Source organism: Hemitrygon akajei, unplaced genomic scaffold (assembly GCF_048418815.1).
Source record: "Hemitrygon akajei unplaced genomic scaffold, sHemAka1.3 Scf000156, whole genome shotgun sequence".
Classification (NCBI taxonomy): Eukaryota; Metazoa; Chordata; class Chondrichthyes; order Myliobatiformes; family Dasyatidae; genus Hemitrygon; species Hemitrygon akajei.
The window spans coordinates 886,550-899,179 of record NW_027332042.1 but is presented as its reverse complement, the minus strand read 5'-3'; positions in this window follow the sequence as shown (position 1 = coordinate 899,179).

The following is a 12,630-nucleotide window of genomic DNA, read 5'->3' as shown; positions in this document are numbered from 1 at the left end:
TCTCTTTCTCACTCTCCCTCTCTCCGTTACTGTGAACCCCTGCTTCAGTCTGCTCTCTGAATCTCTATTTCTCCCTCTCCCTATCTCCGTTACCGTGAACCCCTGTATCACTCTGCTCTTTGTCTCTCTCTCTCTCACTCTTCTTCTCTATGTTACTGTGAACCCCTGCATCAGTATGCTCTTTGTCTCTCTCTTTCTCACTCTCCCTTTCTCCGTTAGCGAGAACAGCTGCATCAGTCTGCTCTTTGTCTCTCTCTTTCTCCCTCTCCCTCTCTCTGTTACCGTGAAACCCTGCATCAATCTGCTCTTTGTCTCTCTCTTTCTCACTCTCCCTCTCTCCGTTACCGTGAACCCCTGCATTAGTCTGCTCTGTGTCTCTCTCTTTCTCACTCTCCCTCTCTCCGTTACCGTGAACCCCTGCATTAGTCTGCTCTCTGTCTCTCTCTTTCTCGCTCTCCCTCTCTCGGTTACCGTGAACCCCTGCATCAGTCTGCTCTTTGTCTCTCTCTATTTCTCGCTCTCCCTCTCTCCGTTACTGTGAGCACCTGCATCAGTCTGCTCTTTGTCTCTCTCTTTCTCCCTCTCCCTCTCTCCGTTACCGTGAACCCCTGCATCGGTCTGCTCTTTTTCTCTCGCTCTGTCACTCTCCCTCTCTCCGTTACCGTGAACCCCTGCATCAGTCTGCTATTTGTCTCTCTCTTTCTCACTCTCCCTCTCTCCGTAACCGTGAACCCCTGCATCAGTCTGCTCTTTGTCTCTCTCTCTCACTCTCCCTCTCTCTGTTACTGTGAACCCGTGCATTAGTCTGCTCTTTGTCTCTCTCTCTCTCTCTCTCGCTCTCCATCTCTCCGTTACCGTGAACCCCTGTATCAGTCTGCCCTTTGTCTCTCTCTTTCTCGCTCTCCCTCTCTCAATTACCGTGATCCCCTACATCAGTCTGCTCTTTGTCTCTCTCTTTCTCTCTCTCCTTCTCGCCGTTACCGTGAACCCCTGCATCAGTCTGCTCTTTGTCTCTCTCTCTCTCACTCTCCCTGTTTCCTTACCGTGAACCCCTGCATCAGTATGCTCTTTGTTTCTCTCTCTCTCACTCTCCCTCTCTCCGTTACCGTGAGCACCTGCATCAGTCTGCTCTTTGTCTCTCTCTTTCTCACTCTCCCTCTCTCCGTTACTGTGAACACCTGCATCGGTCTGCTCATTGTCTCTCTTTTTGTCGCTCTCCCTCTCTCTGTTACCGTAAACCCCTGCATCAGTCTGCTGTTTTTCTCTCTCTTTGTCACTCTCCCTCTCTCTGTTACCGTGAACCCCTGCATCAGTCTGCTCTTTGTCACTTTCTTTCTCGCTCTCCCCCTCTCCGTTTCCGTGAACCCCGGCATCAGTCTGCTCTCTGTCTCTCTCTGTCTCGATCTCCCTATCTCCGTTACCGTGAACCCCTGCATCAGTCTGCTCTTTGTCTCTGTCTCTTTCTCGCTCTCCCTCTCTCCGTTACCGTGAGCACCTGCATCAATCTGAAATTTGTCTCTCTCTTTCTCGCTCTCCCTCTCTCCATTACCGTGAACCCCTACATCAGTCTGCTCTTTGTCTCTCTCTTTCTCTCTCTCCTTCTCGCCGTTACCGTGAACCCCTGCATCAGTCTGCTCTTTGTCTCTCTCTCTCTCACTCTCCCTGTCTCCGTTACCGTGAACCCCTGCATCAGTATGCTCTTTGTTTCTCTCTCTCTCACTCTCCCTCTCTCCGTTACCGTGAGCACCTGCATCAGTCTGCTCTTTGTCTCTCTCTTTCTCACTCTCCCTCTCTCCGTTACTGTGAACCCCTGCATCGGTCTGCTCATTGTCTCTCTTTTTGTCGCTCTCCCTCTCTCCGTTACCGTAGCCCCTGCATCAGTCTGCTCTTTTTCTCTCTCTCTGTCACTCTCCCTCTCTCCGTAACCGTGAACCCTGCATCAGTCTGCTCTTTGTCTCTCACTCTCTCACTCTCCCACTCTCTGTTACCGTGAACCCCTGCATCAGTCTGCTCTTTGTCTCTCTCTTTCTCACTCTCCCTCTTTCCGTAACCGTGAACCCCTGCATCAGTCTGCTCTTTGTCTCTCTCTCTCACTCTCCCTCTCTCTGTTACTGTGAACCTGTGCATTAGTCAGCTCTTTGTCTCTCTCTCTCTCTCGCTCTCCCTCTCTCCGTTACCGTGAACCCCTGCATCAGTCTGCTCTTTGTCTCTCTCTTTCTCGCTCTCCCTCTCTACGTTACCGTAACTCCCTGCATCAGTCTGCTCTTTGTCTCTCTCTCTCTCACTCTCCCTATCTCCGTTAACATGAACCCTTCCATCAGTCTGCTCTCTGTCTCACTCTTTCTCACTCTCCCTATCTCCGTTAACATGAACCCTTCCATCAGTCTGCTCTCTGTCTCTCTCTTTCTCACTCTCCCTCTGTATGTTACTGTGAACCCCTGCATCAGTATGCTCTTTGTCTCTCTCTTTCTCACTCTCCCTTTCTCCGTTACCGAGAACAGCTGCATCAATCTGCTCTTTGTCTCTCTCTTTCTCCCTCTCCCTCTCTCTGTTACCTTGAAACCCTGCATCAATCTGCTCTTTGTCTCTCTCTTTCTCACTCTCCCTCTCTCCGTTACCGTGAACCCATGCATTAGTCTGCTCTTTGTCTCTCTCTTTCTCACTCTCCCTCTCTCCGTTACCGTGAACCCCTGCATTAGTCTGCTCTCTGTCTCTCTCTTTCTCGCTCTCCCTCTCTCCGTTACCGTGAACCCCTGCATCGGTCTGCTCGTTGTCTCTATTTTTGTCGCTCTCCCTCTCTCCGTTACCGTAAACCCCTGCATCAGTCTGCTCTTTTTCTCTCTCTCTGTCACTCTCCCTCTCTCCGTTACCGTAAACCCCTGCATCAGTCTGCTCTTTTTCTCTCTCTCTGTCACTCTCCCTCTCTCCCTTACCGTGAACCCCTGCATCAGTCTGCTCTTTGTCACTTTCTTTCTTGCTCTCCCCCTCTCTGTTTCTGTGAACCCCGGCATCAGTCTGCTCTCTGTCTCTCTCTCTCTCACTCTCCCTTTCTCAGTTACCGTGAACCCCTGCATCAGTCTGCTCTTTGTCTCTCTCTTTCTCGCTCTCCCTCTCTACGTTACTGTAACTCCCTGCATCAGTCTGCTCTTTGTCTCTCTCTTTCTCACTCTCCCTCTCTCCGTTACCGTGATCCCCTGCATTAGTCTGCTCTCTGTCTCTCTCTTTCTCGCTCTCCCTCTCTCCGTTACCGTGAACCCCTGCATCAGTCTGCTCTTTGTCTCTCTCTCTTTCTCGCTCTCCATCTCTCCGTTACCGTGAGCACCTGCATCAGTCTGCTCTTTGTCTCTCTCTTTCTCACTCCCTCTCTCCGTTACCGTGAACCCCTGCATCGGTCTGCTCGTTGTCTCTCTTTTTGTCGCTCTCCCTCTCTCCGTTACCGTAAACCCCTGCATCAGTCTGCTCTTTTTCTCTCGCTCTGTCACTCTCCCTCTCTCCGTTACCGTGAACCCCTGCATCAGTCTGCTCTTTGTCACTTTCTTTCTCGCTCTCCCCCTCTCTGTTTCCGTGAACCCCGGCATCAGTCTGCTCTCTGTCTCGCTCTCCCTATCTCCGTTACCGTGAACCCCTGCATCAGTCTGCTCTTTATCTCTGTCTCTCACTCTCCTTCTCTCCGTTACCGTGAACCCCTGCATCAGTCTGCTCTTTGTCACTCACTCTCCCACTCTCTGTTACCGTGTACCCCTGCATCAGTCTGCTCTTTGTCTCTCTCTTTCTCGCTCTCCCTCTCTCCATTACAGTGAACACCTGCATCAGTCTGCTCTTTGTCTCTCTCTTTCTCGCTCTACCTCTCTCCGTTACCGTGAAGCGCTGCATCAGTCCGCTCTTTGTCTCGCTCTTTCTCCGTCTCCCTCTCTCCGTTACCGTGAACCCCTGCATCTGTCTTCTCTTTGTCTCTCTCTTTCTCGCTCTCCCTCTCTCCGTTACCGTGAACCCCTGCATCAGTCTGCTCTTTGTCTCACTCTCCGTCACTCTCCCTCTCTCCGTTACCGTGAACCCCTGCATCAGTCTGCTCTTTGTCTCTCTCTTTCTCGCTCTCCCTCTCTCCGTTACAGTGAACACCTGCATCAGTCTGCTCTTTGTCTCTCTCTTTCTCGCTCCACCTCTCTCCGTTACCGTGAAGCGCTGCATCAGTCCGCTCTTTGTCTCGCTCTTTCTCCGTCTCCCTCTCTCCGTTACCGTGAACCCCTGCATCTGTCTCCTCTTTGTCTCTCTCTTTCTCGCTCTCCCTCTCTCCGTTACCGTGAAGCCCTGCATCAGTCTGCTCTTTGTCTCTCTCTCTCACTCTCCCTCTCTCCATTACCGTGAACACCTGCATCAGTCTGCTCTTTGTCTCTCTCTTTCTCACTCTCCCTCTCTCCTTTACCGTGAACCCCTGCATCAGTCTGCTCTTTGTCTCTCTCTTTCTCACTCTCCCTCTCTCTGTTACCGTGAAGCCCTGCAGCAATCTGAAATTTGTCTCTCTCTTTCTCACTCTCCATCTCTCCGTTACCATGAACCCCTGCATCAGTCTGCTCTTTGTCTCTCTCTTTCTCACTCTCCCTCTCTCCGTTACTGTGAACCCCTGCTTCAGTCTGCTCTCTGAATCGCTATTTCTCGCTCTCCCTATCTCCGTTACCGTGAACCCCTGTATCACTCTGCTCTTTGTCTCTCTCTCTCTCACTCTTCTTCTCTCTGTTACCGTGAACACCTGCATCAGTCTGCTCTTTTTTATCTCTCTTTCACACTCTCGCTCTCTCCGTAACCGTGAACCCTGCATCAGTCTGCTCTTTCTCTCTCTCTCTCTCACTCTCCCTCTCTCTGTTACCGTGAACCCCTGCATGAGTCTGCTCTCTGTCTCTCTCTTTCTCTCTCTCCCTATCTCCGTTAACATGAACCCTTGCATCAGTCTGCTCTCTGTCTCTCTCTTTCTCACTCTCCCTCTCTATGTTACTGTGAACCCCTGCATCAGTATGCTCTTTGTCTCTCTCCCTTTCTCCGTTAGCGAGAACAGCTGCATCAGTCTGCTCTTTGTCTCTCTCTTTCTCCCTCTCCCTCTCTCTGTTACCGTGAAACCCTGCATCAATCTGCTGTTTGTCTCTCTCTTTCTCACTCTCCCTCTCTCCGTTACCGTGAACCCCTGCATTAGTCTGCTCTGTCTCTCTCTTTCTCACTCTCCCTCTCTCCGTTACCGTGAACCCCTGCATTAGTCTGCTCTCTGTCTCTCTCTTTCTCGCTCTCCCTCTCTCCGTTACCGTGAACCCCTGCATCAGTCTGCTCTTTGTCTCTCTCTATTTCTCGCTCTCCCTCTCTCCGTTACTGTGAGCACCTGCATCAGTCTGCTCTTTGTCTCTCTCTTTCTCCCTTTCCCTCTCTCCGTTACCGTGAACCCCTGCATCGGTCTGCTCGTTGTCTCTATTTTTGTCGCACTCCCTCTCTCCGTTACCGTAAACCCCTGCATCAGTCTGCTCTTTTTCTCTCTCTCTGTCACTCTCCCTCTCTCCGTTACCGTGAACCCCTGCATCAGTCTGCTCTTTGTCACTTTCTTTCTCGCTCTCCCCCTCACTGTTTCCGTGAACCCCTGCATCAGTCTGCTCTCTGTCTCTCTCTGTCTCGCTCTCCCTATCTCCGTTACCGTGAACCCCTGCATCAGTCTGCTCTTTGTCTCTGTCTCTCACTCTCCTTCTCTCCGTTACCGTGAACCCATGCATCAGTCTGCTCTTTGTCTCTCACTCTCTCACTCTCCCACTCTCTGTTACCGTGAACCCCTGCATCAGTCTGCTCTTTGTCTCTCTCTTTCTCACTCTCCCTCTCTCCGTAACCGTGAACCCCTGCATCAGTCTGCTCTTTGTCTCTCTCTCTCACTCTCCCTCTCTCTGTTACTGTGAACCCGTGCATTAGTCTGCTCTTTGTCTCTCTCTCTCTCTCGCTCTCCCTCTCTCCGTTACCGTGAACCCCTGCATCAGTCTGCTCTTTGTCTCTCTCTTTCTCGCTCTCCCTCTCTACGTTACCGTAACTCCCTGCATCAGTCTGCTCTTTGTCTCTCTCTCTCTCACTCTCCCTCTCTCCGTTACCTTGAACCCCTGCATCAGTCTGCTCTTTTTCTCTCTCTCTCTCACTCTCCCTTTCTCAGTTACCGTGAACCCCTGCATCAGTCTGCTCTTTGTCTCTCTCTTTCTCACTCTCCCTCTCTCCGTTACCGTGAACCCCTGCATTAGTCTGCTCTCTGTCTCTCTCTTTCTCGCTCTCCCTCTCTCCGTTACCGTGAACCCCTGCATCAGTCTGCTCTTTGTCTCTCTCTCTTTCTCGCTCTCCCTCTCTCCGTTACCGTGAGCACCTGCATCAGTCTGCTCTTTGTCTCTCTCTTTCTCACTCCCTCTCTCCGTTACCGTGAACCCCTGCATCGGTCTGCTCGTTGTCTCTCTTTTTGTCGCTCTCCCTCTCTCCGTTACCGTAAACCCCTGCATCAGTCTGCTCTTTTTCTCTCTCTCTGTCACTCTCCCTCTCTCCGTTACCGTGAACCCCTGCATCAGTCTGCTCTTTGTCACTTTCTTTCTCGCTCTCCCCCTCTCTGTTTCCGTGAACCCCGGCATCAGTCTGCTCTCTGTCTCTCTCTGTCTCGCTCTCCCTATCCCCGTTACTGTGAACCCCTGCATCAGTCTGCTCTTTGTCTCTGTCTCTCACTCTCCTTCTCTCCGTTACCGTGAACCCCTGCATCAGTCTGCTCTTTGTCTCTCACTCTCCCACTCTCTGTTACCGTGTACCCCTGCATCAGTCTGCTCTTTGTCTCTCTCTTTCTCACTCTCCCTCTCTCCGTAACCGTGAACCCCTGCATCAGTCTGCTCTTTGTCTCTCTCTCTCTCACTCTCCCTCTCTGTGTTACTGTGAAGCGCTGCATTAGTCTGCTCTTTGTCTCTCTCTCTCTGTCACTCTCCCTCTCTCTGTTACCGTGAACCCCTGCATCAGTCCGCTGTTTGTCTCGCTCTTTCTCCGTCTCCCTCTCTCCGTTACCGTGAACCCCTGCATCTGTCTCCTCTTTGTCTCTCTCTTTCTCGCTCTCCCTCTCTCCGTTACCGTGAAGCCCTGCATCAGTCTGCTCTTTGTCTCTCTCTCTCACTCTCCCTCTCTCCATTACCGTGAACACCTGCATCAGTCTGCTCTTTGTCTCTCTCTTTCTCACTCTCCCTCTCTCCTTTACCGTGAACCCCTGCATCAGTCTGCTCTTTGCCTCTCTCTTTCTCACTCTCCCTCTCTCTGTTACCGTGAAGCCCTGCATCAATCTGAAATTTGTCTCTCTCTTTCTCACTCTCCGTCTCTCCGTTACCATGAACCCCTGCATCAGTCTGCTCTTTGTCTCTCTCTTTCTCACTCTCCCTCTCTCCGTTACTGTGAACCCCTGCTTCAGTCTGCTCTCTGAATCTCTATTTCTCCCTCTCCCTATCTCCGTTACCGTGAACCCCTGTATCACTCTGCTCTTTGTCTCTCTCTCTCTCACTCTTCTTCTCTATGTTACTGTGAACCCCTGCATCAGTATGCTCTTTGTCTCTCTCTTTCTCACTCTCCCTCTCTCTGTTACCGTGAAGCCCTGCAGCAATCTGAAATTTGTCTCTCTCTTTCTCACTCTCCATCTCTCCGTTACCATGAACCCCTGCATCAGTCTGCTCTTTGTCTCTCTCTTTCTCACTCTCCCTCTCTCCGTTACTGTGAACCCCTGCTTCAGTCTGCTCTCTGAATCGCTATTTCTCGCTCTCCCTATCTCCGTTACCGTGAACCCCTGTATCACTCTGCTCTTTGTCTCTCTCTCTCTCACTCTTCTTCTCTCTGTTACCGTGAACACCTGCATCAGTCTGCTCTTTTTTATCTCTCTTTCACACTCTCGCTCTCTCCGTAACCGTGAACCCTGCATCAGTCTGCTCTTTCTCTCTCTCTCTCTCACTCTCCCTCTCTCTGTTACCGTGAACCCCTGCATGAGTCTGCTCTCTGTCTCTCTCTTTCTCTCTCTCCCTATCTCCGTTAACATGAACCCTTGCATCAGTCTGCTCTCTGTCTCTCTCTTTCTCACTCTCCCTCTCTATGTTACTGTGAACCCCTGCATCAGTATGCACTTTGTCTCTCTCCCTTTCTCCGTTAGCGAGAACAGCTGCATCAGTCTGCTCTTTGTCTCTCTCTTTCTCCCTCTCCCTCTCTCTGTTACCGTGAAACCCTGCATCAATCTGCTGTTTGTCTCTCTCTTTCTCAATCTCCCTCTCTCCGTTACCGTGAACCCCTGCATTAGTCTGCTCTGTCTCTCTCTTTCTCACTCTCCCTCTCTCCGTTACCGTGAACCCCTGCATTAGTCTGCTCTCTGTCTCTCTCTTTCTCGCTCTCCCTCTCTCCGTTACCGTGAACCCCTGCATCAGTCTGCTCTTTGTCTCTCTCTATTTCTCGCTCTCCCTCTCTCCGTTACTGTGAGCACCTGCATCAGTCTGCTCTTTGTCTCTCTCTTTCTCCCTTTCCCTCTCTCCGTTACCGTGAACCCCTGCATCGGTCTGCTCGTTGTCTCTATTTTTGTCGCACTCCCTCTCTCCGTTACCGTAAACCCCTGCATCAGTCTGCTCTTTTTCTCTCTCTCTGTCACTCTCCCTCTCTCCGTTACCGTGAACCCCTGCATCAGTCTGCTCTTTGTCACTTTCTTTCTCGCTCTCCCCCTCACTGTTTCCGTGAACCCCTGCATCAGTCTGCTCTCTGTCTCTCTCTGTCTCGCTCTCCCTATCTCCGTTACCGTGAACCCCTGCATCAGTCTGCTCTTTGTCTCTGTCTCTCACTCTCCTTCTCTCCGTTACCGTGAACCCATGCATCAGTCTGCTCTTTGTCTCTCACTCTCTCACTCTCCCACTCTCTGTTACCGTGAACCCCTGCATCAGTCTGCTCTTTGTCTCTCTCTTTCTCACTCTCCCTCTCTCCGTAACCGTGAACCCCTGCATCAGTCTGCTCTTTGTCTCTCTCTCTCACTCTCCCTCTCTCTGTTACTGTGAACCCGTGCATTAGTCTGCTCTTTGTCTCTCTCTCTCTCTCGCTCTCCCTCTCTCCGTTACCGTGAACCCCTGCATCAGTCTGCTCTTTGTCTCTCTCTTTCTCGCTCTCCCTCTCTACGTTACCGTAACTCCCTGCATCAGTCTGCTCTTTGTCTCTCTCTCTCTCACTCTCCCTCTCTCCGTTACCTTGAACGCCTGCATCAGTCTGCTCTTTTTCTCTCTCTCTCTCACTCTCCCTTTCTCAGTTACCGTGAACCCCTGCATCAGTCTGCTCTTTGTCTCTCTCTTTCTCGCTCTCCCTCTCTACGTTACTGTAACTCCCTGCATCAGTCTGCTCTTTGTCTCTCTCTTTCTCAATCTCCCTCTCTCCGTTACCGTGAACCCCTGCATTAGTCTGCTCTCTGTCTCTCTCTTTCTCGCTCTCCCTCTCTCCGTTACCGTGAACCCCTGCATCAGTCTGCTCTTTGTCTCTCTCTCTTTCTCGCTCTCCCTCTCTCCGTTACCGTGAGCACCTGCATCAGTCTGCTCTTTGTCTCTCTCTTTCTCACTCCCTCTCTCCATTACCGTGAACCCCTGCAGCGGTCTGCTCGTTGTCTCTCTTTTTGTCGCTCTCCCTCTCTCCGTTACCGTAAACCCCTGCATCAGTCTGCTCTTTTTCTCTCTCTCTGTCACTCTCCCTCTCTCCGTTACCGTGAACCCCTGCATCAGTCTGCTCTTTGTCACTTTCTTTCTCGCTCTCCCCCTCTCTGTTTCCGTGAACCCCGGCATCAGTCTGCTCTCTGTCTCTCTCTGTCTCGCTCTCCCTATCCCCGTTACTGTGAACCCCTGCATCAGTCTGCTCTTTGTCTCTGTCTCTCACTCTCCTTCTCTCCGTTACCGTGAACCCCTGCATCAGTCTGCTCTTTGTCTCTCACTCTCCCACTCTCTGTTACCGTGTACCCCTGCATCAGTCTGCTCTTTGTCTCTCTCTTTCTCACTCTCCCTCTCTCCGTAACCGTAAACCCCTGCATCAGTCTGCTCTTTGTCTCTCTCTCTCTCACTCTCCCTCTCTGTGTTACTGTGAAGCGCTGCATCAGTCCGCTCTTTGTCTCGCTCTTTCTCCGTCTCCCTCTCTCCGTTACCGTGAACCCCTGCATCTGTCTCCTCTTTGTCTCTCTCTTTCTCGCTCTCCCTCTCTCCGTTACCGTGAAGCCCTGCATCAGTCTGCTCTTTGTCTCTCTCTCTCACTCTCCCTCTCTCCATTACCGTGAACACCTGCATCAGTCTGCTCTTTGTCTCTCTCTTTCTCACTCTCCCTCTCTCCTTTACCGTGAACCCCTGCATCAGTCTGCTCTTTGCCTCTCTCTTTCTCACTCTCCCTCTCTCTGTTACCGTGAAGCCCTGCATCAATCTGAAATTTGTCTCTCTCTTTCTCACTCTCCGTCTCTCCGTTACCATGAACCCCTGCATCATTCTGCTCTTTGTCTCTCTCTTTCTCACTCTCCCTCTCTCCGTTACTGTGAACCCCTGCTTCAGTCTGCTCTCTGAATCTCTATTTCTCCCTCTCCCTATCTCCGTTACCGTGAACCCCTGTATCACTCTGCTCTTTGTCTCTCTCTCTCTCACTCTTCTTCTCTATGTTACTGTGAACCCCTGCATCAGTATGCTCTTTGTCTCTCTCTTTCTCACTCTCCCTTTCTCCGTTAGCGAGAACAGCTGCATCAGTCTGCTCTTTGTCTCTCTCTTTCTCCCTCTCCCTCTCTCTGTTACCGTGAAACCCTGCATCAATCTGCTCTTTGTCTCTCTCTTTCTCACTCTCCCTCTCTCCGTTACCGTGAACCCCTGCATTAGTCTGCTCTGTGTCTCTCTCTTTCTCACTCTCCCTCTCTCCGTTACCGTGAACCCCTGCATTAGTCTGCTCTCTGTCTCTCTCTTTCTCGCTCTCCCTCTCTCGGTTACCGTGAACCCCTGCATCAGTCTGCTCTTTGTCTCTCTCTATTTCTCGCTCTCCCTCTCTCCGTTACTGTGAGCACCTGCATCAGTCTGCTCTTTGTCTCTCTCTTTCTCCCTCTCCCTCTCTCCGTTACCGTGAACCCCTGCATCGGTCTGCTCTTTTTCTCTCGCTCTGTCACTCTCCCTCTCTCCGTTACCGTGAACCCCTGCATCAGTCTGCTATTTGTCTCTCTCTTTCTCACTCTCCCTCTCTCCGTAACCGTGAACCCCTGCATCAGTCTGCTCTTTGTCTCTCTCTCTCACTCTCCCTCTCTCTGTTACTGTGAACCCGTGCATTAGTCTGCTCTTTGTCTCTCTCTCTCTCTCTCTCGCTCTCCATCTCTCCGTTACCGTGAACCCCTGTATCAGTCTGCCCTTTGTCTCTCTCTTTCTCGCTCTCCCTCTCTCAATTACCGTGATCCCCTACATCAGTCTGCTCTTTGTCTCTCTCTTTCTCTCTCTCCTTCTCGCCGTTACCGTGAACCCCTGCATCAGTCTGCTCTTTGTCTCTCTCTCTCTCACTCTCCCTGTTTCCTTACCGTGAACCCCTGCATCAGTATGCTCTTTGTTTCTCTCTCTCTCACTCTCCCTCTCTCCGTTACCGTGAGCACCTGCATCAGTCTGCTCTTTGTCTCTCTCTTTCTCACTCTCCCTCTCTCCGTTACTGTGAACACCTGCATCGGTCTGCTCATTGTCTCTCTTTTTGTCGCTCTCCCTCTCTCTGTTACCGTAAACCCCTGCATCAGTCTGCTGTTTTTCTCTCTCTTTGTCACTCTCCCTCTCTCTGTTACCGTGAACCCCTGCATCAGTCTGCTCTTTGTCACTTTCTTTCTCGCTCTCCCCCTCTCCGTTTCCGTGAACCCCTGCATCAGTCTGCTCTTTGTCTCTGTCTCTTTCTCGCTCTCCCTCTCTCCGTTACCGTGAGCACCTGCATCAATCTGAAATTTGTCTCTCTCTTTCTCGCTCTCCCTCTCTCCATTACCGTGAACCCCTACATCAGTCTGCTCTTTGTCTCTCTCTTTCTCTCTCTCCTTCTCGCCGTTACCGTGAACCCCTGCATCAGTCTGCTCTTTGTCTCTCTCTCTCTCACTCTCCCTGTCTCCGTTACCGTGAACCCCTGCATCAGTATGCTCTTTGTTTCTCTCTCTCTCACTCTCCCTCTCTCCGTTACCGTGAGCACCTGCATCAGTCTGCTCTTTGTCTCTCTCTTTCTCACTCTCCCTCTCTCCGTTACTGTGAAGCCCTGCATCGGTCTGCTCATTGTCTCTCTTTTTGTCGCTCTCCCTCTCTCCGTTACCGTAGCCCCTGCATCAGTCTGCTCTTTTTCTCTCTCTCTGTCACTCTCCCTCTCTCCGTAACCGTGAACCCTGCATCAGTCTGCTCTTTGTCTCTCACTCTCTCACTCTCCCACTCTCTGTTACCGTGAACCCCTGCATCAGTCTGCTCTTTGTCTCTCTCTTTCTCACTCTCCCTCTTTCCGTAACCGTGAACCCCTGCATCAGTCTGCTCTTTGTCTCTCTCTCTCACTCTCCCTCTCTCTGTTACCGTGAACCCCTGCATCAGTCTGCTCTTTGTCTCTCTCTTTCTCGCTCTCCCTCTCTACGTTACC